This window comes from Budorcas taxicolor, chromosome 1 (assembly GCF_023091745.1).
Source record: "Budorcas taxicolor isolate Tak-1 chromosome 1, Takin1.1, whole genome shotgun sequence".
Lineage (NCBI taxonomy): Eukaryota > Metazoa > Chordata > Mammalia > Artiodactyla > Bovidae > Budorcas > Budorcas taxicolor.
In genome coordinates this window covers 216,449,620-216,477,559 of record NC_068910.1, presented here as the reverse complement: position 1 = coordinate 216,477,559, position 27,940 = coordinate 216,449,620, and the positions used below count along the sequence as shown (strand labels likewise).

At 47.6% G+C, this 27,940-nt stretch overlaps 1 protein-coding gene across 5 annotated transcripts in view; it reads left to right on the top strand.

The window, feature by feature from the left end:
• METTL6 (methyltransferase 6, methylcytidine) overlaps nucleotides 1-12,850 on the top strand; it is a 64,750-nt gene extending 51,900 nt beyond the window's left edge. For 2 of the 5 annotated variants that reach the window (XR_008200186.1, XR_008200184.1), the window contains 3 exons: nucleotides 10,016-10,148; nucleotides 11,468-12,464; nucleotides 12,583-12,850. The gene's annotated coding sequence lies outside the window, so the exon portion shown is untranslated. Of the gene's footprint in view, nucleotides 1-9,894; nucleotides 9,907-10,015; nucleotides 10,149-11,467; nucleotides 12,465-12,536 lie in introns of those variants that run through there. The other 3 variants (XR_008200185.1, XR_008200182.1, XR_008200187.1) reach the window with 2 other exon arrangements.
• Nucleotides 12,851-27,940: the final 15,090 nt, after the last annotated feature.

Here is a 27,940-nt window from a genome sequence, read left to right as displayed (position 1 = left end):
CCCTTCTCCTCCCGCTTTCAATCTTTCCCAGCATCAGGGTCTTTTCCAATAAGTCAGTTCTTCCCATCAGGTGGCCAAAGTATTGGAGTTTCAGCTTCAGCATCAGTCCTTCCAATGAACACCCAGGACTGATCTCCTTTAGAATGGACTGATTGGATCTCCTTGCAGTCCAAGGGACTCTCAAGAGTCTTCTCCAACACCACAGTTCAAAAGCATCAATTCTTTGGCATGTAGCTTTCTTTATAGCCCAACTCTCACATCCATACCTGACTACTGAAAAAAACCATAGCTTTGACTAGATAGAGCTTTGTCAGCCAAGTAATGTCTCTGCTTTTTAATATGCTCTCTAGGTTCATCATAGCTTTTCTTCCAAGGAGCGAGCCTCTTTTAATTTCATGGCTGCAGTTACTTTCTACAGTGATGTTGATTCCAGCTTGTGCTTCATCCAGCCCAGCATTTCACATGATGTACTCTGCATGTAAGTTAAATAAGCAGGGTGACAACATACAGCCTTGACATACTCCTTTCCCAATTTGGAACCAGTCTGTTGCTCCATGTCTGGTTCTAACTGTTGCTTCTTGACCTGCATGCATGTGTTGACCTTTATTTATTTATTTAATTTATTTGAATTATTTATTTATTTAAAATTTTTATTTATTTTTGGCTATATAAATAATTTAAAATACAGATAATTACACTGTTATTCAAGTCCTTGCTACTCAAAGTGTGATCCATGGGCCAGCAGCAGCAGCATCCCTGGGAGTTTGTTGGCCCCCATCCTCGCTGCTAAATTAAATTCTGTGTTTTAACAGGAGTTAAATCCCCTAGAAAGGTGATACATGTATATTAGTGATCAAGAAACACTGGGCTGAGGCACTGGTTCTCAACTTTGGCTGAATATTGGAATTATGTGAAGATTTAAAAAAAAATACTGACATTTGAGTCCCACCCTCAGAGATTCTGATTTAATTAATCAGCTGCATGCCCTGGGCCCCTGCATTTAAAAATATTCCCTAGATGACTGAAAATCAGAGATAAAAACTGGCCTTAAAAAAATATGGAAAACTTGAAGAAATAAAGTTGACAAAGAATGTATCCCCAAAGCAAAAAACAGAACAAAACTACAGACAAATCTCACTTACAATTAAAAATAAAATCCAGTAATGATAAAAATAGAGTAAGACCAGGCACAGTTGCTTTCAGGAATACAAGCAATACTTTGCTGGTTTAATAACCAGCTCTGGCAAAGATTTTTTAAAAGGCCTGATTTGCAGCCTTTGTCAATTCTTGTGGTGTAAATACTCCAACCTGGACTAATTTTAAGCATAGTTCATTTTAAGCTAATTTTGCTTCTCGCAAAGAATGGTGCTAATTTTAAGCTAGCAACACGATCTTAAGTGGCTTGAAAATTTCTGAAAATGAAAGAACTGGCTCTCACGATCTGCTCGATGCCTCACACCCCTAGAGGTTGATTCAAAATTAGGACATCCTCCCATGAGCCCGCTCCGTCAGCACTTTGGAGAGGAGAGTCGCGAGATGTCAGAGAGCATCCCATCACAGGTGTGTTCAGGGGGGCTGCCTGGGGGAGGCGCCACCTCCACGCAAGCATATGCCTCATCCCTCCGTGCTGACTCTCATCCAGCAGGCTTCACTCAGGTCCTGACCTGCTGCTCCTGGAAGACATGGGACTCTGACATCTGCTTGGCTGCCAGAACAAGCCTGTCCCAGACTTGCTGGGAGCACTTTGCCCCTGTGGTCCTGACAAGGCCCAGGTCTGACCAGGTCCTTCCGAGGTGGGAGTGAGCATCACCTCTGTTTCTCAGCAGGAGACTTTGCAGGGCACAGCGTGCTGCTTTGTTAATCCACAGACACCTTTTCAGGTCAGGTTGCCCTTTCCCGACCCTGAAGGGAGCGGACGAGAGAGGGCCGGGCCCGCCTAACGTCCTTGGGAAGTGTGGTGCGTTTCCTGCCCCAGTGGCGTCCTTGGCTGCGAGGTTCAGCTGCTCAGCTTTGCGCTTCCTTGGTTCCCTGGCTTAATTGTGCCAGTTCCATTTCTCTTTCTGGAATTGTGAGCCTTGACATCGTTCCAGGAAGCTCCCATTTTATTGAGATACCCAGAGTCCATTTTCGTTGCTACTGAACTCTTCGTGAACAGCACTGTCACTCTTGACTTAGGCAGCTGCCTAGTGTGGGAGTCCACCTCGGTGTGCACGTCAGCTGTGGTGACAGTCACTGAGCGGTCACTCTCCTGGCCTGGTAGGAGGGCTCCGTGGCAGGGGGTCGTCAGCAGCTTCGCGGGTTACCCTGTGGTGTCAGGGGCCCCTAAACAGCTCCTGGGAGCCCTGCGCTGTGCGGAGTCAGACACTGCCGTCTCCACCCTGCAGGGACGGTGGCAAGGGGTTGGCAGAGATTCTGCTGCACGAGCTTGTCTGTTCCCCGTGGGACAGGTTTTATCTATTATTCACCAAACCAAATGATGACTGAGCACCTCGGAGGGGCCCTTTGGCCGGAAACAGAGCAATGAAGCAAACGGACGTGAACCCTTGAGACCTGCATGTCCTCAGGGGAAGAGAAAATGAAGAAAGCCGACCAGAAACAGATAAGGTGATCACAGGGATGTGGAGAAAATAAGAGGGTGGAGGCTGAGAGGGAGGGAGGGAGCTCGCTAGCTCAGAGTCAGGGAGGGACGCTGCAGGAAACGAACTGTCCGAGCGTGCAGGAAGGGTCAGCCCTGGGAGGAAGGAACCGGGAGCCATGCAGGCCGCGAGGAGGGCGTGGGCTTGGCGTGTCTGTGCGTGCCGGTCTTGTGGGCAGGCAGGGGCTGGGTGCTGAGTGCCAAGGGCGGGCTTTGGGCTCTCACTAGGACAGGGTTGAGGGTGGTCACAGGTGGGAGGTCAATAAGACCACATTGTGGCGGAGGGAGAGGGCCCCATGGCCGAGGTGTGGAGAAGGGAGGGGCAGGGGTGGTCACAAGGCAGGACCCAGGCTGGGGGGACAGGGTCACCGGCCCTTCAGACCGTGGTAATGCCACACCGAGCTCAGTCATCTGAGCTCACTCATCACAGACACCTCCACGGTCAGAGCCTGTCACCATGGCCCAGAAACACAGCAATTACCTGTCAGAGCTAAAACACAACAACATGTATTTATGCTGAAACAACAGTAATCACAGCGCAACGCCTCTCCGGGCTGTTCCCGCTGACCCCGCTTGCCCTGACTGCTGATCCCTGCAGCCTTACACTCCACTCAGCCCACCCACTCTGAGCTTACGGCTGCCTGACCCTCCCAGGTCTCCGCCACCTCCGCCCGCTCCCCCAGCGTGGTTGCTGCTGAGTTACTGGCAGGCAGGGTCAGAGATGCAGGTGGCAGACAGGTTTTTGGAAATGTGTTTGTCACATGGTACACATCATTAATATTTGATTGCTTTGACATAACTTATTCATCTACAGATGGTCAACACCGAAATCAGATTGATTATATTCTTTGCAGCCAAAGATGGAGAAGCTCTATACAGTTAGCAAAAACAAGACCAGGAGCTGACTGTGGCTCAGATCATGAACTCCTTATTGCCAAATTCAGACTGAAATTGAAGAAAGTAGGGAAAACCACTAGACCATTCAGGTATGACCTAAATCAAATCCCTTATGATTATACAATGGAAGTGAGAAATAGATTTAAGGGCCTAGATTTGATATAGAGTGCCTGATGAACTATGGAATGAGGTTCGTGACATTGTACAGGAGACAGGGATCAAGACCATCCCCATGGAAAAGAAATGCAAAAAAGCAAAATGGCTGTCTGAGGAGGCCTTACAAATAGCTGTGAAAAGAAGAGAAGTGAAAAGCAAAGGAGAAAAGGAAAGATACAAGCATCTGAATGCAGAGTTCCAAAGAATAGCAAGGAGAGATAAGAAAGCCTTCCTTAAGGATCAATTCAAAGAAAACAACAGAATGGGAAAGACTAGAGATCTTTCCAAGAAAATTAGAGACACCAAGGGAACATTTCATGCAAAGATGGGCTCGATAAAGGACAGAAATGGCATGGACCTAACAGAAGCAGAAGATATTAAGAAGAGGTGGCAAGAATACACAGAAGAACCATACAAAAAAGATCTTCACAACCAAGATAATCACAATGGTGTGATCACTCATCTAGAGCCAGACATCCTGGAATGTGAAGTCAAGTGGGCCTTAGAAAGCATTACTATGAACAAAGCTAGTGGAGGTGATGGGATTCCAGTTGAGCTATTTCAAATCCTGAAAGATGATGCTGTGAAAGTGCTGCACTCACTATGCCAGCAAACTTGGAAAACTCAGCAGTGGCCACAGGACTGGAAAAGGTCAGTTTTCATTCCAATCCCAAAGAAAGGCAATGCCAAAGAATGCTCAAACTACTGCACAATTGCACTCATCTCACACACTAGTAAAGCAATGCTCAAAATTCTCTGTGAACCGTGAACCTCCAGATGTTCAAGCTGGTTTTAGAAAAGGCAGAAGAACCAGAGATCAAATTGCCAACATCTGCTGGATCATCGAAAAAGCAAGAGAGTTCCAGAAAAGCATCTATTTCTGCTTTATTGACTATGCCAAAGCCTTTGACTGTGTGGATCACAATCAACTGTGGAAAATTCTGAGAGAGATGGGAATACCAGACCACCTGACCTGCCTCTTGAGAAACCTGTATGCAGGTCAGGAAGCAACAGTTAGAACTGCACATGGAACAACAGACTGGTTCCAAATAGGAAAAGGAGTACGTCAAGGCTGTATATTGTCACTCTGCTTATTTAACTTCTATGCAGAGTACATCATGAGAAACGCTGGGCTGGAGGAAGCACAGGCTGGAATCAAGATTGCTGGGAGAAATATCAACAACCTCAGATATGCAGATGACACCACCCTTCTGGCAGAAAGTGAAGAGGAACTAACGAGCCTCTTGATGAAAGTGAAAGTGGAGAGTGAAAAAGTTGGCTTAAAGCTCAACATTCAGAAAACAAAGATCATGGCATTTGGTCCCATCACTTCATGGGAAAGAGATGGGGAAACAGTGGAAACAGTGTCAGACTTTATTTTGGGGGGGCTCCAAAATCACTGCAGATGGTGACTGCAGCCATGAAATTAAAAGACGCTTACTCCTTGGAAGAAAAGTTATGACCAGCCTAGATAGCATATTCAAAAGCAGAGACATTACTTTGCCGACTAAGGTCTGTCTAGTCAAGGCTGTGGTTTTTCCAGTGGTCATGTATGGATGTGAGAGTTGGACTGTGAAGAAAGCTGAGCACTGAAGAATTGATGCTTTTGAACTGTGGTGTTGGGAGAAGACTCTTGAGAGTCCCTTGGACTGCAAGGAGATCCAACCAGTCCATTCTGAAGATCAGCCCTGGGATTTCTTTGGAAGGAATGATGCTGAAGCTGAAACTCCAGTACTTTGGCCATCTCATGCGAGGAGTTGACTCATTGGAAAAGACTCTGATGCTGGGAGGGATTGTGGGCAGGAGGTGAAGGGGACGACCGAGGATGAGATGGCTGGATGGCATCACTGACTCGATGGACGTGAGTCTGAGTGAACTCCGGGAGTTGGTGATGGACAGGGAGGCCTGGCGTGCTGCGATTCATGGGGTCGCAAAGAGTCGGACACGACTGAGCAACTGAACTGAACTGAACTGAACTGATTCATCTACAGTCCTTTATTGTTCTGGAAGGAAGTAATCTCTTGTCTCTGTATCCATTTTTTCAGTTTACAGATATTTGTTGAGTCGTAGCTGTAAGCCCCCTGGGTGGGAGCTGGAGATACTAAGGCAAGGCACCCTAACCCTGCGCCGGGGTGTGGCTGCCTGTGGGTGTCACTGCCTCTGGCTCGTCACTGGGCACCAACACCAACCAGAGTTTCAGACTACAGAGCTAGACTCTCTCTCCAGCAGAAGGAAAGAGATGAGAATCACATTTCTCGTTTACTCTGTGCCAGATACTAAATAAGGTAAGTGCATCTACAGCCCTAACCTTTAGTCCTCACAACATTCTGGAAAATGGATGTGACCGTTCCCATGTGCCCTGATGAGCATATTGTGGCCAGGAGCCGTGACACCGTTTCCACACTGTTACACAGCCAGTTAACAGCAGAGCCAGAGAGGCAACCAGCTCTGCTTGGCTCAAAACCCCACGGTCTTTCCACTCCACTGTAGTTAAAACATCAGAAAGCAGATCAGAGATTAAAGGAAGGACTTGGGCATGTGCTCAGGCCCACCTCAGTCAAAGAAAAGCGTGAGGCCAAGAAGGAAGTCACGTGTCAGGGGTGATAAAGCCTCAAGAGCCACCAAAGAATCATGGAAACAAGAGCAGCAAAGACAAAGCGACCTCGTGGAAAAACCCGCCAGCTGTTTCATGTCCCAGAGTGAGTCACCCCAGACAGACCCTGGAGGAAGATGAGAAAATGGATGGGTTTGGGGATAATTATCTAAGCTTGCTGGGAGGCAGAGTCCTGCCAGATGCCGCGTGTTTAGCATCCAGCTGCCTGGAGGTGGGGGGCGGAGGGCTCTCCTGGGACTTCTAGTAAAAGTCAGCCAAATGGTGCCCTCATCTCTGGGTCTAGAGGAGGAGCCCTGGGTCCCTGCTTCTCAGCTTGGGTCCCTGCACCCACAGGATTATCAGCAGCAGCAGAAGGCACAGGAGAAAGAGGACAGATTTTTTTTTAAGAAAATGTCCATTTTACTTAAACAGTTGAGCAAAACCAGTGACATTGCTTTGATAACAAATGTTAATATATTATGCAAGAGATAGCCAATTTCACATGGAATTTAAAAATAACCCGTTTTTAAGGAAGTTTCATGATTTCGGTGGATCACTTGAAGCTTCGTTCCTAGACGTCTCAGTTCAGTTCAGTCGCTCAGTCGTGTCTGACTCTTTGCGAACCCATGAATCGCAGCACGCCAGGCCTCCCTGTCCATCACCAACTCCCGGAGTTCACTCAGACTCACGTCCATCAAGTCAGTGATGCCATCCAGCCATCTCATCCTCGGTCGTCCCCTTCACCTCCTGCCCACAATCCCTCCCAGCATCAGGGTTTTTTCCAATGAGTCAACTCTTCGCATGAGGTGGCCAAAGGACTGGAGTTTCAGCTTCAGCATCAGTCCTTCCAATGAATACCCAGGACTGATCTCTTTTAGGATGGACTGGTTGGATCTCCTTGCAGTCCAAGGGACTCTCAAGAGTCTTCTCCAACATCACAGTTCAAAAGCATCAATTCTTCAGCGCTCAGCTTACTTCACAGTCCAACTCTCACATCCATACATGACCACTGGAAAAACCGTAGCCTTGACTAGACAGACCTTTGTTGGCAAAGGAATGTCTCTGCTTTTGAATACGCTATCTAGGTTGGTCACAACTTTTCTTCCAAGGAGTAAGCGTCTTTTAATTTCATGGCTGCAATCACCATCTGCAGTGATTTTAATGATCCATAATTGTTGGCTGGGATATACTGAGACAGTCCACATGGTTATCTCAAATTTGTGACGAATCAGCTGCTCGCATCCCACCCTCGGATTGGTTTTAACCAATGATAACTGAACTCTCATCCTGGGCTGGAGGTTCTGCTGGGTCCTGTCTGAGATTAAGAAGGTACTGCTAACGTAGTAATCCCGAACATATGCCCACAGTAACTGTAACATCGTCTGTTACTTAGGGTATGGTAGAGGCCTGTGGAAAGTTATGTGCACTCAGAGGAGTGATTAATTTTACCTAGGAGGGGGGCCGTGGGTGAAGACTTTGAAGAGAAGTTTCACCTGAAGGGAAAGGATTCTGCCGTGGCGCTCTCCCTCACTCTAGGCACAGGAAGCAGGGAACTTACTGCAGCTGGAGTATAAGGAACACAGGAGACACGGGCCAGAGGTTGGTAAGGTAAATCCCTGGGTTCAGATGATGCAAACCTTGACCGTCACCCTGGGCATCCTAGACTTTATTCTGGAGACAACGGAAGGCCAGCATTGAAAGGTTTAAGATGGGTAAGAAATACAACCAAACCTGTATTTTAGGAAGCTCAGGAAGGTTGGAGGGTGACTCGGAAGGAAGAGGTCATTCTGAGGTCTTTCCTAAAGGCATCCAGCCCCTTGGGCAGCTCAGTCCATTCCCATCACATGCAGATCTGAGACATTTATGGAGCCCATCGCAGGATGTAATCACCCCTATAGGATGGATGTATGTATTGCTCTGTCACAATTGTTGGTAGTATTTTGATAGATGCATTTTAATACAGTTGGTTTCCTCTGTAATCTTATGTGTTTTCTTTTATGCCCTTGAAAATATTGATTTGGGGACTTCCTTGGTGGTCCAGTAGTTAAGACGTCACGATTCCACTGCAGGGGAAGCAGGTTTGATCCCTGGTTGGGGAATTAGAATCCCACATGTCTCACAACGTGGCCATATATATATTTTATATATATATATATATATATACACACACACACACACACACACATACATGGCCAAATATATATATGTGTGTGTGTGTGTGTGTGTGTGTGTGTGTGTGTGTGTGTATTGTTTTGGGAAAGACTCTATGGACTTCACAGACTGCCCAAGGGTTCATGGTCAAACATTTGAAGATATTACATAGACCATCTTCTTTCCTTTCTCCACATGCAGTAATTCCTCAGTCAAGTGAGAATTTATCAAACACCTCTTGCAGGCTCAGGCCTGTGTCAGAGGCTATGCTCTGAGGATCTGAAACCAGGCTGCCTGGGTTGGAATCCTGCTGGTGCTTTTTTGAACCGTGTGATTTTGGCCAAATTAACTTTCACCTCCCAATTTCCTCCTTGGTAAATGAGGACAATAGTAATCCTCACTTCAGGGGGCTGTTTTAAGAATGAAATCAGCTAATGCATGCGCAGCTTTGGGCAGTGTCCAGCCCCCTGGTCCCAGACCACAGAGTGTTTACTGTAGAATCAGGGAGACGTTGTTACAGGGAAGAGCCCATTTTGACTCCAAGCTGGATCTGTTTCTTTGACTTTAACCTTTGATTTTCTTTGCTTTTGTTATTATAATCATACGTAATGGCCTATCTCAGGGAACTCTTCCCCTCTGCCTGAAGGTTAAGCCAAAGTTGCCTTTGTTCAGGGAGATACCCTGACTCTCTAGACCTGTGGATGGCTACAGTACAGTTCAGTTCAGTTCAGTTGCTCAGGTGTGTCCAACTCTTTGCGACCCCATGGACTGCAGCACTTCAGGCTTCGCTGTCCATCACCAACTCCCGGAGCTTGCTTAAACTCATGGCCATCGAGTCGGTAATGCCATCCAACCATGTCATCCTCTATCGTCGCCTTCTCCTCCTGCCTTCAATCTTTCCCAACAGGGTCTTTTCAAATGAGTCAGCTCTTCACATCAAGTGGTCAAAGTAGTGGAATTTCAGCTTCAGTATCAGTCCTTCCAATGAATATTCAGGGTTGATTTCCTTTAGGATGAACTGGTTGGATCTCCTTGCAGTCCAGGGTACTCTCAACAGTCTTCTCCAACACCACAGTTCAAAAGCATCAATTCTTCTGCGCTCAGCTTTCTTTATAGTCCAACTCTCACATCCATACATGACTACTGGAAAAACCATAGCTTTGACTAAATGGACCTTTGTTGGCAAAGCAATGTGTCTGCTTTTTAATATGCTGGATGACTACAGGAAGGAAGAAATTAACATATCCCGTCCTGAGGCTGGCCATTCCAGGGGATATTTGCAAGGTTGATGGCCTTTTACTTTGCCTCCTCACCTCCTCCCATCAGTTCTATAAAAGAATCTGGCATCCAGACCCTGACGAGATGGTTATTTTGAGATATTAGTCTGCTGTCTTCTCGGTCTGCCAGCTTGCCTCATAACGTCACATTCCTTGCCTCAACACCTTGTCTCTCAGATTTCTTGGCCTGTTGTGTGGTGAGCAGAGTGAATTTGGACGTGGGAACATGGTAACCTCAGGTGACACCGCTCCAGAATAGAGCTGCTGTTTGATAAGACTCTCTTTGCTTTGGTTTGCCTTCTTCAGGTCTTCCTAAGAATGACCTGAAATTTTCAGCTGAAAAAGAAGTAGTCTTCTTTTGAAGAATCCCTTCAAAGTCTACGTTCATTTGAAAATGTGGTAACCGTCTTAGTTGATGTCCCCAAAAGCAGAACCCAAGGTAAGGATTTGTGGCAGGTTGCATTTGGGAAGTGATTCCAGGCCACACTAGGGGAAGGAGGATGTGGTGGACGGGAGGGAGCAAAGCTACAAAGGGCAACCAGCAGGCTGCCTCCGAGGGCAGCAGGCCCCCTCTGAGAGGTCGTGCAGAACACAGCCAGCTGTCCTGCCACAGTGAGGGGGTGGTGGGCTCATCCACCAGCAACTCTCCCTTGTCTCTGAGGGCTGGCCTGGGGGTCTCACGTGTGAGCCCAGAGAGCTGCGGTTGCAGAAGCTGCCCACAGACGGGCCCCACGGGTGCCTGGGGAAAGGCCCGTGTGTGGGGAAGAGAGCTGCCTTAGAACGCCACCAGCCCCCACACGGCGTTGCTTCAGCGGGGATGGCAGGGGAGACGTGTCATCATGGGCAAAAGAGACAGTAAACAGATGGGCCTCTCCTTCATTTGATTTTAAAATGTTACTGAAAGAGGTTTAACTCCACCCTGCATCTTTCAGTGGCTCCCCGCCCTCCCCTTCTTGCCATAGCCTGTGATTTTCACCCCAATATTGTTTCAGCAACTTATGTGTGATTTGGTCTTTACGAGTGTGTTTATCAAAAATCCCAGCCACCCACACACTTCAGAGCCATTATTATGGTTACACTTGTCAGTGATTTGAAGCCAGGGGGTGGCGGGGGGGAGAGGGGAGGGGTGGTTGTGTCAGAATATATTCATTATTTTGGTACCTGCTTATTAGCAAAGAAAACTGAGTCCCTGGAGTGTTTCTTCATCTCTGTTGTTGTCTGTTAATCAAACAAACACCATGCCTTGCAGTGTAAAATCTCAGGACCGTGGGATGTCAGATTCATGTGGCTAGATCCCAATATAAGTGGAGTCGTAAGAACTCAGACTTCTTTGAACAAATGAGTGTCTGTCATGCTGTTAAATTCCATAAAAAGCAGTTACATCTGCTCGGTTTCCAGGTGAGAGAGCATGGATACTGGGGAGCAAATTTATCATCATTATTTTAAAAAGCACTCCGTAAAGGAGAACTGTTGGATATCACAGTTTTATCTACACTACGAGTACAATAATGTACGAATCATGTCACTTTATGACTAAGAACAGGAAGATAAAATGGGAAATGAATATTGTTTTCCAATGCAGTCCATTTTATTTTTAAAACAGGAGGAAAGACAGACCGTCAGTAACTTATCATCACATCCCAGTGTGACATGAAATTCTCAATGTGCTTTTATTTCCCTCAGCAACTTTTCTAAGCTCATACAAATTCATTGAGGAATGTCCCAAAATTTCCTTCCACCCCTTTCTCTCTCCTCTAGGCTAAAACGCTGGAGCTGGCCACAGCGGCCCTGCAAACGCGGATAGACCTGGAAACCAATGCGCTAATAGAGAGGAGCCAGACACAAAAGACCACCCATTGTTTGATCCCATTTACATGAAATTTCTGCAAAGAGGAGATACTATGGCTATGGAAAGCAAATCAGTGGTTTCCCAGAGGCTGCTGGGAACAGGGATTGAGTACAAAAGAGCGTGAGGAAAAGCTTCAGGGTGCTGGAACTGTCCTAAAACTGGATTGTGGTGGTGGCTGCATAGTTGTGAAAACGTATGATAAGCCAATTACACAATCACGCTTTCTGAGGGAGAAAGAAAAGGAAAAACAGGAGGGGGGAGGGAGAAAAGCCCTGGGAACTGTAGGAAGCAACTTCTAGTTGCTGTGGGGTAGACGAGCTCCCTGATGAAAGAGTTACAGCACCTTCACTCGCAAGTGACATCCAGCAGCCCCTGAAAGCAAACCTTGGCCCCCAACACACCCTCGAGGGGAAAACAGGACCTGTTTTGCACAGGAACTTCAAGATGAGCCTTCTCCCCTCCCCTCCAACAGGGTGGCCCTCAGCTGCTTCAGGACAAGCAGGTCAGCATAGCACCAAATGGGGAACCGTGCAGTTGGGCTTCTGAATTTTCTAGCAGATACATAAAAAATGGAAGCAGAAATAGACTGCATTAACTTTCACAATATGTTTCCTTTAACCCAGTATGTCCAAAGTGTGATCCTTTCAGTGTATCATCAATATAAAAACTATTGCAATAGTTTACTTTCTTTCTTTCATACGAAGCCTTCAAAGTCTGTTATGAGTCGAATGGCATTTTTCAAATTTGACCAGCTTCATTTTCAAGTGTTGGAAGGCCACAGGTGGCTACGGCCTTGGACAGCACAGGCCTAGAGGCATCTTGTCAATACTCCAGAGACTTCAGATTGTTCGAGGAGAGAATCGTTTTCCTGCAGACGCCCACTGCCAACTAAACAAACAATGAAAGGTATATATTGGATCCTGTAAAACCACACTCATCTGTGTATGATCCTCACTTTTTCAAAATTTAATTTTTCAGGGCTTCCCTGGTGGCTCAGTGGTAAAGAATCCACCTGCCAATGCAGGAGACACGGGTTCAATCCTTGGTCTGGGAAGATCCCACATGCTGTGCAGCAACTAAGCCCTTTGCCACAACAACTGAGCCTGTGCTCTGGAGCCCAGGAGCTGCGACTCCTGAGCCCACAAGCCCCAGCTAATGGAGCCTGAGTTCTGCAGGCCTGCGCTCCTCCACGAGAGGCCCCACCCCAGTGAGAAGCCCGCACACCGCAAGGCGAGAGGAGCCCCTGCTCACCACAACTAGAGAAGACCCCGAGCAGCAAGGAAGACCCCGCACGGCCAAAAGTTAATAAATAAAATTGTATTAAAAAGTAAAGTCTAAAAAAGTTAATTTTTCACATAGTCCTGAAGAATTTTTTTAACGTACGCAGTGAGTTTCCTATTCAGGCCTTGGCAGTTTAAATCCCTATGGTTAGCACACATAGCTGCATTTAAAATTAACATTAAGTGGAGGCATTTTGAGACTAGGAATTATGAAGCAAGAATTTTAGTTAAGATCAAAGGAAACTGCTCTCTGTCCTCACAAGAGAACAACCGTGATGACCTACAGTAATAAATCTGATTATTGTCATTATGGAACTCAAACTATTTGTCTAGAGATGACAGCATCGCAAAGACCAACCGGTTGAGAAGGTCTCGGGTGGACTGTTTTGGTTTGGCTTGATTGGGTGTGGGATAGAGGTTGTACAGTATTGGAAAATTCAATCATTTAAAGTACTGCCAAAATTCTCACACCCTAGATACACTGATGGGTTCTGTGGTGCTGTCTTGTTGCAGGAGAATCTGAGTGATTCTACAACACTCGCTGTCCCTACTTTGACAACTGCACTTGTAGCTGATTACCCAGTTTTCTTGCAAAAACAAAAATTACTCTGAGTACCTGAAAAAAATATTTCTTTTCCCAGTAACACTAGAACTGTGTTTTCTCTGTCGGCTCCAAGAGCCGAAGAAGAATAAAGCGACCTCATAGAGTCAGCCGGAAGGAAGGCAGGTGATTATTTGTTTTCTGGGTCGTTGTTGACGGTTCTCGGAAACCCCCCTTTGCTAATAGTCACCTTTTGTTCTGCTTTTCCTTTCTGGGGGTGGAAACTGTGCTCTTGGGCTGCAGGTGTCTCTCTTGGGCCCTGCTGGACTTTTTTATTCCTGTCCCCTTCTCCTCACTTCCTGCCGTACAAACAGCCCCGAGGCCAGAGAGTCTCATCATCAGAGCCGGGAGGGCTGACCGGCTTCTCGGTTCAGGGCCGGGCCCTCAGCAGATGGGGGGATAGATGCTCTCACCCTGGCCTGCAGCCCTGGTCCCTGCAGGTAACCAGACCACCTCCTCTCCACGCGTCCGCCCTGCCCACTTGCTTTCCGACCCTGGGACCTCCATTCAGGCCTCCCAGGCCTCCACGGTCCGCTCGAACACTTGTCTCTCTCCCAACCCACAGCCTTTCCCTTCGCACCTTCTGCACTAGAGCTGTTAGGGGAAGCACCCTGACCGAGACCACCCACCCTGGCCAGGCACCATAGTAACCATTCGCATGAGCTGTTTTATGACAGGAGATCCTGGTAAGGAATACGGAACTAATCAGCCACCACCAACCGGAAGAGTTTGGGAAAGGTCGAAAGGAGACACCGCGTGTCTGTCCACTTCCCAGAATCCCTCTCGCTAGCATCCATCTTGGCTGAGTGATGCATGAGCCACCAGGAAAGACTCTGAATTAGAGTGACTGGCCAAAGACCACCCGGAAACTACTCCCATCCCCATAAACCCGAGACCGCGAGCCACGCGGCAGAGCAGCTCTCCTGGGTCCCCTCACCCTGCTGCTCTCCACCCGGGCGCCCTTTCCCAGTAAAATCTCTTGCTTTGTCAGCACATGTGTCTCGTTGGACAGTTCATTTCCGAGTGTTAGACAAGAGCCCAGTTTCGGGCCCTGGAAGGGGTCCTTCTTCCTGCAACAGAACCAGGGTGGAGAAATGTGACCCCCAGGCCCAGGATGGGCCAGACTCTTTCCCCTCACCGGCCACAGACCCTGGCCTCTGTCGACAGTCTGCCCAACGGCCTCCCCGTGTTAGTGGCGGGCCCAGCTGAGCCCATGCTGGTGCAGCCTCTGGGATTCTCTACTTGCCAACGGCTGGGGTCCCTCTGTGCTCTGGTTCAGAGGAGCAACTTTGTTTCTGACTCTTCAAGGAAAACAAACTTCCATTGGGTTCACTGAGGCGTGTTTTAGCTTAGGTTCTCACCAAGACCTGGATCTTGGGTTCAAGGAAACTTCTGGGGCAGGGACCTGGGGCCAGGAGTGAAGGGATGGGAGAGGAGGGGGAGGAAAGGCCAGCAGAGGCTGCGTGCATCACTGGCTCTCCTTGTGAGCCGTGGGGGCCCGCTCTTGCTGGGGACCCTCCAAGGGATGCTGTAGAATGTCTCCCAGGATTGCTCCCCTGAAGAACCAGAGACCGAGGCCTTTTGTCCCCGACTTTCCATTCCCCCGGGGTTGAGGGTTGCCCTGGGAATGTTAACAGCCCCCTGTACTTTGGGCTGCCGGTGTAAGGGTGAAGTGAACCACCAAAACTGCAAAACACCCTGAGGAGGGGACTTGAGGTTCCCTGGCGGTATGCACAGAGTGTGCCCTCCTCCTGAAGCCCCAGACGGGTGGAGGGAAGGTGATCGGCAGCAGAAAACCCCTGGCTTCTGTTCACAATCCTCACCCTCTCAAAAAACAAAGCCTGACTGTTTAGATGGAAATGTCCCTAGGACCTGGAGTAACTTCTGCAGCTGTTTCTTTGTGTCAAGAGTCTGGAAAGGGCGAAGGTGGCTGGCTCACATACGGTCAGGTCAGGGCCAAGACAAGCGCCTTTCCCCCGGAGGGCCTGGCCTTCCAACTCCTGTCTGTTCTCAGGACAGACGCATTTCACAGCCATAGTCAGGCCCAAGCGAGGGTCCTCCCTAGCCCGGTTGTCACCCTTCATCCATCTTTAAGAGGCTGACCCAGAGTCCCACATGGTTTGGGGACAGAACCTTCCCTCCTGAGCAAGCTGTGGCTTTGGGAACCTTTAAAGCCAAGCTGCAAACTGGCCCAAACTGGGCTTCCCTTATTTCCACCACCCGGCAGTCCCCATGGTGCTGTCTTCAGAGCTAGAGAAAACAAGGGAGAAGGTCCTCTTCATCGGGGCAACGGAAGCAAGGCCAGGGGCTGCCTGGAACTTCGGGTCTGGGAAGAGGAGAGCTTGCGGCGCTTGGCAAGGAGCCCTTGGGGGCCACTTATGGGAGACACTTCTGCCAACAGGTGACCTTTGAGAGCAAGATGCTTGCTTAAAACTACACTGCTAATCACAGGACTTCCCTGGTGGCTCAGATGGTAAAGCGTCTGCCTACACCGTGGGAGACCTGGGTTCAATCCCTGGGTCAGGAAGACCCCCTGGAGGAGGAAATGGCACCCCACTCCAGTATTCTTGTCTGGAAAATCCCATGGACGGAGGAGCCTGGTAGGCTACAGTCCATGGGGTTGCCAAGAGTCGGACACGACTGAGTGAGCAGTGCTTTTATTTATATTAGCTTATTTAATACATGACAGCAAGGTAGATCTGTTATCACCAGTTGACAGATAAGGCCACTGTGACTCACGGAGGTTGAGTGCCCACTCAGGTCACATGGCCTTCTAAGGAGCAGATCTGGGATTCTAAATCAGGTCATGGGGGAAGGTGGAAGCGCGGAATGTGTGTGACTGTAAATGCACATTTTCTATGACATAGGAAGACAGTCAGCCTAAAGCGTCGGTCTGCACCTCTATAAAATAGGATGGCAAATGGTTCATAGCTCAGACTTTGGGGCCACATCATCTTTTGGAAGACCTGGGGAACAGAATTAATTAGATACAAAATCATGTCCTCTACAGCCTGTGATTATCTAGTTTTAAAAATAACAATAGGTTCTGTGCCTGAGTGTTTCGTCCTGGATGTTCCTCATAAGAAACTAAATGTTTCCCAGAAGAAAAAAAAAAAAGAAGAATCGAAACAAAAAGGATCTTTTGTCTCCTCCTGGGATACGTTTGTGTCCAGTTCCAGAAATCTGCTTATCCTTTGGGGGGCACGTTTATATTTGTCAGCAGGTTTCAGAAGTCTGCATGAAGGAGCTTCCTTGGAAAAGTGAAGACGGAAGAGCTGTGTGTCCACCCAGCAGAAATGAAACTGCTGGCCTTCTGGGTCTGCAGCCTTCTGACGGCAGGGAGAAACCCATCTGAAAATCTACACTCATCTCTCCGTGGCGGCAAGCTTTCCTTTTTCTTGAATCTCCCTGCGTGGGTTTCTGATGTCTCCCGTCCATCTTCCCAACAAACCATCAGGAAAAGAATGCCTCATCAGGGTCACAGACAAGTAATAAGCCGGCCCATAGTAGGTGCTTTGTGGAGTCAAAGCTCCGCAGCAGTGAAAGGGACTGGCCGTGAGCCTATAGCCGACATGCGTGGTTTTGAGTCGTTAGTCAGCAAAACTCGTCAAAAGCGGCTTCTGTGTATTTGCTGTCTCTACCAGCCACATCCACGTTTCCGTCAATCCCGTCCAGCCAGTGCGCACGACCTACTCACTGAAACTGCTCTGGTCACGGTTTCAGACAGACCTCCTGTCACCAGATTTGGTGGTCACCTCTTTATCTACCTGTCTCTCCACCAATCAGGAGCATTCAGGCCAGTGGATCGCCCCTTCCCGTCACCTCCCAGCTCTCTCCTGCCTTCCCAGATACTCTGTCTTAATCTCTCCATTGATTTCCCTGCCTCAGGGCCTCTGGTCTCACTCAGCCTAGGGGTCTCTCCTTACCACCTCCTGGGAGATCTTTCTCCCCAGCTTCTGGCTTTTACCAATATCTATTTTCCAGCTATTCTCTATCTAAGACTCCAAGCTGCAGGCTCAAGTGTTTAACTGCTTACAAGACTTTGCCTCTTGGACGCATCACAAACGTCGCAAACTTGGTACGTGCAAGACAGAACTGTCAACAGCTCTTTTTCACCCAACCTGTTCCTCCTGGGGCCTTTTCTCTTTGTCGTTAATGGGACCACTGGCCCAGCTGTTTAAGCCCAAACTTGGAAGTCATGTTTGATTCCTCTTTCCCCTCATCTCTGAAGCCAATGGCTCACAAGTCCTGTGGGCCTCCTCTTCCCCACACGTGTGCCAGACCCACCTCCTCTTGGTTTTTCACTCTGTCCTCTCTTTTCTGGATGACCGCATAGCCTGCAAGTGGTTCTCCACGTTCACGTGTATCCTCCTGCGATTCATTCCCAGAGCAGGTCTTTTCAAAATGGAGGTTAGGTCGTCTGAATCACTGGTTTAAAATCCCCCAGTGACTTCCCATGATTTAGAAGAAAATCCAAATCTCTCATCATGATGTATAAGGCACCCCCTGACTTACCCAGGGGTCAGTCAGTAAACTTTCTTGTAAAGGGCGGGGTAGTATCTGTTTGGGGCTACGTGAACCACATGGTCTGTGTTACTGGTTCTCAGCTCTGCTGTTGGACCACGATCGCAGCCGCAGGAATATAAGTGTGGCTCATTCCAAGAAAACCTCATCTACAAAACAGGCTATGGGTTGGATCCGGCTTGTGGGTCACAGTTTGCTGACCCCTGTCTAGCCTCTGTCTGCCTTTCCAACCCTGCTGCACGCTCTGTGCCTTGCTGGGACCGGACAGGCTGGCTGGGGTAGGAAGCCTCCCGAGACGCTCCTTCGGTCTCTGGACTCCAAAGTCACACTCCCGGATATACTGGCCTCATGACGACTGGGGCCAGTGGAATGTGGTGGGAGGGATGTTCCAGGACTTACTTCTCGAACTGAAGATTTAAGAGATTTGGCAACTTCTGCCTCCTCTCTTGGAGTCCAGCCACCAAGCTGTGAAAAAACAAAAGCCACATGGAGAGGCCATGTGCAGGAGAACGTTGCTCTAGGCTGTCATCCCAGGGGGCCCCCCAGCCATGTGAGTGAGCCCCCCAGAAGATCCCAGCCTCCACAGGACTACGGTCAGCTGGGATCACTCGGAGCTGCCTGGTGGGACTGGACATTTCACAGACAGTGAGAAGGAAATGGTTATCCCCTTAAGCCATTAGATTCTGATGTTCTGTCTTAGCCAGAGATCCTGGATGCACTGGCCTGCTTTCTGTCCTTCACACCCACCTGCTCATCCCTCCAACCAGCTCCAGCTGGTCTCTGCCTGGAACACACCTCCCCTGGACCTTCACGGGGCTGGTCCTTTTCATCACTCAGCTCGACCCATAGCTCCTCACGCTTTGTCACTCTTCGTTCTGCAAGGCTGCCCTTCCTTTGCTCAGGCTGTGTGGCAAGTCCCATTCTTCTCATCCCACCCTGTCTGGACTCCAGGATCAACTTGCAGTGAAGGCCAAGCCAGCTGCTCATTCCTCTTCCCATCCCCACCCCTCAGCCTCAGTGATGGATTCAGGGATGGCCCGGGTCAGTTCAATGAGAGTCGGTGCAGGAATTGTGGCTGAGAGTCGTCAGGCTGGTTCAGCCCAAGCCTGGAGCTGCTGGGGCCCAGCTGTCCATGCCAGGGGCAGGCGTGTTTGGAAACAAGGCCAACAAGGGGTGGGCACAGACAAGAGGTGGACACGGTGAGGAAGACGCCTGGACTGAACCGTACTTAATGCTAGAATTTCCTTGGATTTTTTTATTCCATGTTATTTTCTTATAAAGAAAAACCTTTTTTTTTCTTTTTTCTAGCTTACTTTTCCCCCAAAACATTTTTTTTAATTTTTTTAATTGAAGGATAATTGCTTTGCAGAGTTTTGTGGGTTTTTGTCAAACATCAACAAGAATCAGCCACAGATACACCCATGTCCCCTCCCTTTTGAACCTCCTTCCTGTCTCCCTCCCATCCCACTCTTCTAGGTGGTCACGGAACCCCTGTTTGAGTTCGCTGAGTCAAATTCCCGTTGGCTATCTATTTACATACGGTAATGGAAGTTTCCCTGTTACTCTCTCCAGACCTCTCCTCCTCTCCCCTCCCCCTGTGTCCATAGGTCCGTTCTCTACGTCTGCTTCTCCACTGCCACCCAGAAAATGAATCCATCAGTGCCATCTTTCTAGATTCCATATATGTATGCATCAGTATAGAATATTTATCTTTCTCTTTCTGGTTTACTTCATTCCGTATAATAGGCTCTAGGTTCGTCCACCTCATTAGAACTGACTCAAAAGCGTTGCTTTTTATGGCTGAGTAATATTCCATTGCATATACGTGCCACAGCTTCTTTATCCATTCACCTGTCGATGCACATCCAGGTTGCTTCCATGTGGTAGCCATTGTAAATGGTGCTGCAGTGAACACTGGGGCACGTGTGTCTTTTTCGCCTTTTCAATTCTGGTTTCTTCAGGGCTTACGCCTAGGAGTGGGATTGCTGGGTCCTTTGGTGGTTTTATCCTCAGCTTTTTGAGGAATCTCCATACCATCTTCCATAGTGGCTTCATCAGTTCGCGTTCCCTCCATCGATGTTCCCTTTGAAAAGAGCGTCCCCTTTCCTCCACACCCTTTCCAGCATTTATTGTTTGTAGACTTTTCGATGATGCCCATTCTGACTGGTGTGAGGGGGTATCTCGCTATAGTTTTGATTTGCATTTCTCTAATAATGAGCAATGTGGAGCATCTATTCACATGCTTGTTAGCTGCCTGTATGTCTTTGCAGAAATGTCTCTTTGGGTCCCTTTCCCACTTTTTGATTGGGTTGTTTGCTTTTTTGGTATTTAGTTGCATGAACTGCTTGTATGCTTTGGAAATTAATTTTTTGTCAGTTGCTTCCTTTGTTATTATTTCCTCCCATTCTAAGGGTTGTCTGTTCACCTTGTTTGTAGTTTCCTTTGCTGTGCAAAAGCTTTTAAGTTTAACTAGCTCCCACTTGTTTATTTTTGTTTTTATTTCCATTTCTCTAGGAGGTGGGTCATAGAGAATCTTACTTTGATTTATGTCATCAAGTGTCCTGCCTATGTTTTCCTCTAAGAGTTTTATAGTTTCTCATCTTACATTTAGGTCTTTAATCCATTCTGAGCTTATCTTTGTGTATGGCATTAGGCAGTATTCTAATTTCATTCTTTTACATGTAGCTGTCCAGTTTTCCCACACCATTTATTGAAGGGGCTGCCTTTGCCTCATTGTATATTCTTGCCTCCTTTGTCAAAACTAAGGTACCCATAGGTGCATGGGTTTATCGCTGGGTTTTCTATCTTGTTCCATTGGTCTATATTTCTGTTTTTGTGCCAGCACCATACTGCCTTGATGACTGCAGTTTTGTAGGATAGTCTGAAGTCAGGAAGGTTGATTCCTCAAGCTCCATTCTTCTTTCTCAAGCCTGCTTTGGCTACTCGGGGTCTTTTGTGTTTCCACATGAATTGTGAAAGGTTTTGTTCTAGTTCTGTGAAAAAGGCCATTGGTACTTTGATAGGGATTGCACTGAATCTGTAGATTGCATTTGGTAGTATAGTCATTTTCACAGTATTGATTCTTCCTACCCAGGAACATGGAATATCTCTCCATGTGTTTATGTCGTCTTTGATTTCTCTCATCAGTGTCTTAATTTTCTGTTCCTTTGTCTCCTTAGGTACCTTGGATTTTTAAGTTATGTGAACCCTACTATTCCACGGTCACCCCTCCTTTCCTTTCTTAAGCCTATTTGAGTAGCATTTCTGTCACTTGCTCAATTGTTTGACTCACCCTCCACCATCTCCATCAAGGGTTAGGTTAAGCCATATGAAATCGCTGTCTTTATAGGTAAAAAATGACTGAACATCAATAATTTCATCTGGCTAAGTTGTTTAAACATTCTAAAGACAGGGAGCTCACTACCTATTATGACAGCTCAACTGACAATTAGATAAACTTACCCAACAGGAACTTCCCTGGTCCATGGTTAAGTGTGTGCTCAGTCGAGTGCAACTCTCTGCTAACCCATGCACTATAGCCCACCAGGCTCCTCTGTCCATGGGATTCTCCAGGCAAGAACACTGGAGTGGGTTGCCATGCCCTCCTCCAGGGGACCCTTTCCAACCCAGGAATCAAACCCATGCGTCCTGTGGCTTCTACATTGCAGGCAGATTCTTTACCACTGAGCCACCTGGGAAGCCTAGTGGTTAAGATACCTTGCTTCTAATGCAGGGGGTATGGGTTCAAACCCTGGTTAGGGAACTAAGATACCACATGTCACACAGCCAAAAAAGAAAAGAAAAAACATGCTAACCAACAGAAAATTATTTTTCTAAAGTGAAAATCTATACCCTGGTCACTTCACCCTGAACAAACCTCATGTCCAGGCTGGTCCTTGACTGCAAACTCCAGGAAGGGGTCTCCCTCTGGGGTCTTCATTCTAGACGCAATATCTTCTGTAATGCAGCCTAAACATCCAAATTATTTTTTAAATGTTCTATCTTAAGCCATGTTTCTCCATCTTGTTCTAGAGTATCTTAGACTAAGTTCAGGACCTTGTATTTAGCCCCAGTGAATTTCACTGTTCTCTATAGCCCACTTTCCCTGAAGGCTGTAAGGAATGACCATCATTGCCCGTTAGGTCAGAGTCTTTGTCAATCACTTTCTCTACAGCACGCCAGTATGATGGAAATCCAATTCCAAGATCTGTATGAACCTCCTCCAGCATTGTGGACCTTGCATGTTTGAGAAGCATGTCTTCTCTATACTCAGTTGAGCCACTGCAAATGTTGAAAGGGACAGAGCTGAGAGTCCAGCCCAAAGGAGAGTGTGTGGTTGGACAGTGATTCATTAGCTGTTGGTTTTGGTTAAGTTAGTCACGACATCTGTGTCCTGGGTTAGCAAATGCATTTCTAAGCAGATGTGTAGGAAGTCACATGACACCTCCTAAGTGTCTTACTGAAACCTGTAAAGCACTCCTCGTTACTGGGAATGCTGTATCCCATTCCCGAAGGGAAGTGGGGCAGTGTGTTATCTGGGATAAATGAAGTCACGGTAATAAACAGACCCAAATATTCAATAGCTAAAGGCAATGGAATTCCATCTGTAGCTTAGGTAGCCACTCAGGGCACTCAGGTTGGGACTCTCATCTGGGCAGCCCTTGGGACCTGGGGGCCGTTCTCCAGGGCTTCGCTGTCATTGGCATTCAGCCTGGAGGAGCCCAGCGCATAGGCGAGCACACGCGGGAAGATCATGTGGGTCAGGTGTGAAAACGGCTATCACTGGCGCTCACTCAGCAAAGCCGGCAGCAGGAAGATGCTGTTCAACTAAGAGCTTAAAGACAGCGAGAATGGATTTGGTGAAGAGCTGGTAGAATGTGCTGTAGACAACTAATGGCACCATGCCACAAGATTAATCACTGAAAACTGACCTCACCCACTCAGATCCCTTCCTGAAAAACCAAGCTTCTGTGCCTGTCTGCTGGGTTGAAATCCTTGTCCAGTACCCTGTCTCTAGAGTAGTCAGGCTACAAGAAAACAACGTACATACAAGGGAAATAACATCAGCCTTGATGGCAACAGGAACGTCCGTCTTGCAAAAGAAACAAGATTTCAAGATCGGGAAAGCCATTTTGGGAAACTGCCCTTGTCATTGGCAAAGTCATTGACAAATGTGGAAATGGCAGTGTTAGATCAGGGTGGGGACCATAAAGACGCTTTGAGTGAGAAGATACTACTGTCCAAAGGGTAAGAGGCACCCGGGGGAAAAATCAACAAACTCCTCAAATACTTTTGCTGAAGTTATACTGTTTATTTTTAAAAGCTTATTTGTTTTTGGCTGCACTGCGCCTTCGTTGCTGTATGTTGCAGCCAGAAGGGGCTTCTCTTCGCTGTGGAGAATGGGCACTAGGTGCCCAGCTTCAGCAGTTGCAGCTCACAGGCTCCAGAGTTCAGGCTCAGTTGCTGAGGCACACAGGCTTAGCTGCCCACCCCTAGAGGGTGGGATCTTCCCGGCCCAGGGGTTGGAACCCTGTCCTCTCCATTGGCAGGCAGATTCTTAATCAGTGGACCGCCAGGGAAGTCCAGAGTTACACAGATTATGACTGTGCTGTAAACATCAAATCTTATTTGAAGAATTTCATATTGTATGATATTAAAGGTTTATCAGAAAAAATACATCAGAAGAAAATTCTTCAATAGTTGATCATTTTCACAGTGGTGGGTGTTGCTATTCTAATGAGCCAGTGGCAAAACTCTTCTCCAACGCCCTGCCTCCAAGCATCGGGGAGCCCCCAGCTTTGTCCTGGTCCTCTCCCCATCCGTGTTTTCCACGTCCTAAGTGATCCCACCCAGCCCCCTGGCTTTAAATATTACCCAGATGCTGCTGACTCTCGAATTCGTAAATGTGGACTTGGCCTTCAGATGTGGATCCTCCTGTCCACTTGACACCTCGACTTGTGTGTTCAATAGCCTCGCGGACTTAGATGTCCAAAAGCACACTTCATTTTAAAAAATGTACTCTACTGAAGTATGGTTACAATGTTGTGCCAGTTTCTGCCGTACAGCAAAGGGCTTCAGTTACACACACGTGCATTCTTTTCCGTATCCTTTTCCTTTATGGGAACTGAATTTCGCTTGATATGCTGTACAGGAGGACCTTATTTATTCACTCTACATGTAATAGTCTGCGTCTGCTAATCCCAAACTCCCGCTCCATCCATCCCTCACCCCATCCTTGGCAAACACAGGTATGTTCCCTGTGTCTGTGAGCCTATTTCTGTTTCGTAGATAAGTGCATTTGCGTCATAGTTTAGATTCTGCATATGCGTGATATCATATTTATCTTTCTCTGTCTGACTTCACTACGTATGCTAATCTCTAGGTCCATCTACGTTGCTGCAAATAACATTATTTCATCTTTCTTGTGACCAAGTAATATTCCATTGTATAAATGTACCAGCTCTTCTTTATCCATTCATCTGTTTATGGACGTGTAGGCTACAAAAACACACCTCTGAATTGCAAATCTTTTCCTCAAGTCTTCCCTGCCCCACCCAGCAAATGACACCACCTTTAGCCACTTTTCAAGTCAAAATCTCCACAGTCTTTCTTAGTGCCTCTGCCTCTGCCCATTCCCACGTCTAATAAAGAGTAAGTGTCGTCAGATTTGTCTTCAAAATATGCTCTCAGGCAACTCACTCCATCTCCCCGCCGCCACTTGGCCTAGGGGCCCCGTCCCTTGCCTGGGCCCTTGTGACAGCTTCCTAATTTGCGTTCCTGCCCCCAGTCTTGCCTTCATGGCCGTCCCATTTCCGCAGAGCAGCCACGGTCACCTTTCAAACGTATGATGGATCTTGCTCTTCCTCAACTTCAATCCCTCCCATGGCTTCTCATCTCACACAGATAATAAAATCCAAGCGCTTGCCGGCGGCCCTCCAAGCCCCACGCCATCTGATGTGTCAATGTGTTCATTTCAACACCGAATCCCCCTGATCACTCCCTGGCCATACCGAGGGCGGTCCAGCCGGCCCCCTTCTAGGGGGCTCCGCCGTCTTGATCACTCCTTCCTGCGGATCCGCCTTGACCGCTCTTTCCTGCAGAGCGTGACTACCTCACTTCTCCTCCTCAAATCTCAGCTCACACACCACATTCACAGAGAGCCTTCTCCAGTTCCTGCCTGAGGCTGCCCCCACCCTCACGCCTCTTGATTATCCTATTTCTGTTGTTCATCATAACAACGCATCGTTATCACTCACTGTAAGTATTTTGTTTACTTTTGTTTTTAATTTTTTCCCCCTGTCTTCCCCTTAGACTCTCAGCCGCAATGAAGGCAGGGATTTTTGTCTAATTTGTTCACCGATGCGTCTTCATTGCCGGAGGCCGTCGCATAACTGATGCTCAGTAAATAACTGTCAACAGTACTTCAAAGAGAAGAAAAAAAAACTTATTTTCATAATTTTAAGCTTATTTTGCCAGGTAAAGCCCCAATAAAACCTCCCTTTTCATTATTTAATGTAAAATTTTGCTTTCCTTTATAAGTGGGTTAATTTACGTGGCCCTTTCCTGTACCGATTGTCTTGGAACAATGAAGATCTCCTGTCCTGCGTGTTTCCTTCCTTGGCTGAACTAATAAACCAGTGGAATAAGGATGGGAGGGCAAGGCTGACGTGATTTGTTCTTGGCTAACTCAAGCCAGGCCACGGTGATCGATCATTTTTCTTCTGTGGCACAGAAACGCCCTTTCCCCTTAAAGTCCACCCTAGAAGTGTGTCTGCAGTCTGACGTGCTCACCGATTTGCAGTGTATGGAACCTCTTTTTTTTTTTTCTTTTCTTTTTTGATTTATTTATTTTTAATTGAAGGGTAATTCCTTTACAGCATTGGTTTGATTTCTGCCGTACACCAACACGAATTAACCTTAGGCGCACATCTGTCCCCTCCCTCTTGAACCTCTCTCCTGCCTCCCACCCTTTCCCACCCCTCCAGGTTCTTACAGGGCCCCAGGCTGAGTCCCCCGATTCATGTAGCCAATTCCCACCGTCTGTCTGTTTCATGTATGATCACGTGTGTGCTTCTGTGCTGCTCTCTCCAGTCATCTTGCCCTCTCCCTCCTCTCCCCAACCCTGCCATAAGTCTGTTCTCTGCCTGCATCTCCAATGCACATAGGGAACCTTTGTCTTTTGAATGGAACACTTTTTTCCTGTCTCCATGATTCCAGCACCATTCAAAATATCTGCAGGCCCTTTAATATCAGAGATAAACAATGGAAGTTCTTTCCTGGGTCCTCTAAGTACTCTAGCCTTCAATTTATCTGGGTCAAGAGACTTGAGCTTAATTCCATTTAGGACACAAATAAAGGTTCTCATTGGAGGGGAGCAGCCACAGCACAAGACAGTTTGGCAAAATACCAATGTCACTGAGTCACAGAGTTAAACAGATGCTTTGTGATCTGGAGGCTCTGATCCCTTTCAAAGAACAGGCTTCTGCTGCTCCTTGAGTTCTAAAAACCAGTCATCTAGGGGGTGGAAAGCATCGCTGAAGGGTTTGAGGTCTGCTTTGAAGCTCTCTTCCCTCTTGCCCTGTGCCACAGTCCTTGGAAGTCAGTAGGGGGGAAGGCAGAGGGCACCTGCGTCTCTTCCTCACCTTTCAGCACCACCTTATGCCAGGCTGCGGCCTGTGAGAGTGTGGGGGCTGGCCTGCCAGGCTCTGAAGCTAACATATACTTTCCAAGCGGTCAGCCACTCCTCACATCTCTAGACTCTTGCGAAACAGAGAGTGCGAATTTCCTTGTTGTATTGCCTGCATTTAAATTGCTGGATTTTAACTCCAATCTATAGAGCTCTGTGCCAGTTGGACCACACGTGCCGTCGCTCTGATCCAGCCAGGAGCCCCCAGGTTGCCACCTCTGACAGGTAAGGGTGCAGGATGGCACGTGGACGCTGCCACCAGGATGAGTGCGGATACAACCCGTTCTTTAGTCTGGAAGAGCACTTTCCATTTTAAAGGGGCTAACAAGGACGGGGGAGCCTAATGGGCTGCCATCTATGGGGTCGCACAGAGTTGGACATGACTGAAGCGACTTAGCAGCAGCAGCAGTAACAAGCAGATGCGAATAATTTTTAAAAAGATCTGTGTTGCAGGAAATCTTCATTTAAATGATGTTAACATTTGGCAGAAAGAGCCTTAATTTCACAGTAAGGAAATCTGTGGCTACTTCCTTGGGGCCCAAGTCTAGTGGTGGTGTATCTTGCCAAGTAGAAAGACCCTATGACTTTATCATCTGCACGTTTGGGGTGCTCGTACTGGGACCTGGAATAGCGCATACATGTCAGTTGAGTCACTCAGTCGTGTCTGACTCTTTGCGACCCCACGGACTGTAGCACGTCAAGCCTCCCTATCCATTGCCAACTCCTGGAGTTTACCCAAACTCACGTCCATCGAGTCGGTGATGCCATCCAGCCATCTCATCCTCTGTTGTCCCCTTCTCCTCCTGCCCTCAGTCTTTCCCAGCATCAGGGTGTTTTCCAACGAGTCAGTTCTTCTCATCAGGTGGCCAAAGTATTGGGGTTTCAGCTTCAGCATCAGTCCTTCCAATGAACACTCAGGACTGATTTCCTTTAGGATGGACTGGTTGGATCTCCTTGAGTCCAAGGGACTCTCAAGAGTCTTCTCCAACACCACAGTTCAAAAGCATCAATTCTTTAGCATACACGTCAGAGGTGCTCAAAAATGTATTGAATTCGTATTGCTGATTGCTTTCAGCGAATTTCACTTTTAAACACTTTTAAAAGATCTCTTCCATAACATACCTGGTTCCCTCAGGTTTAAGCCATGGGGTAGAGGAAGAGAAAACACAGAATGCACCATGAAGTGAAGCTTTGTCATGTGCCAGTAATTCTGTAAATATTTTATTTAACGTCCACGTCTCTGAGCGGTGCCCTTAGCACACAGGTGAGGACACTCAGATTCAGAAAGAAT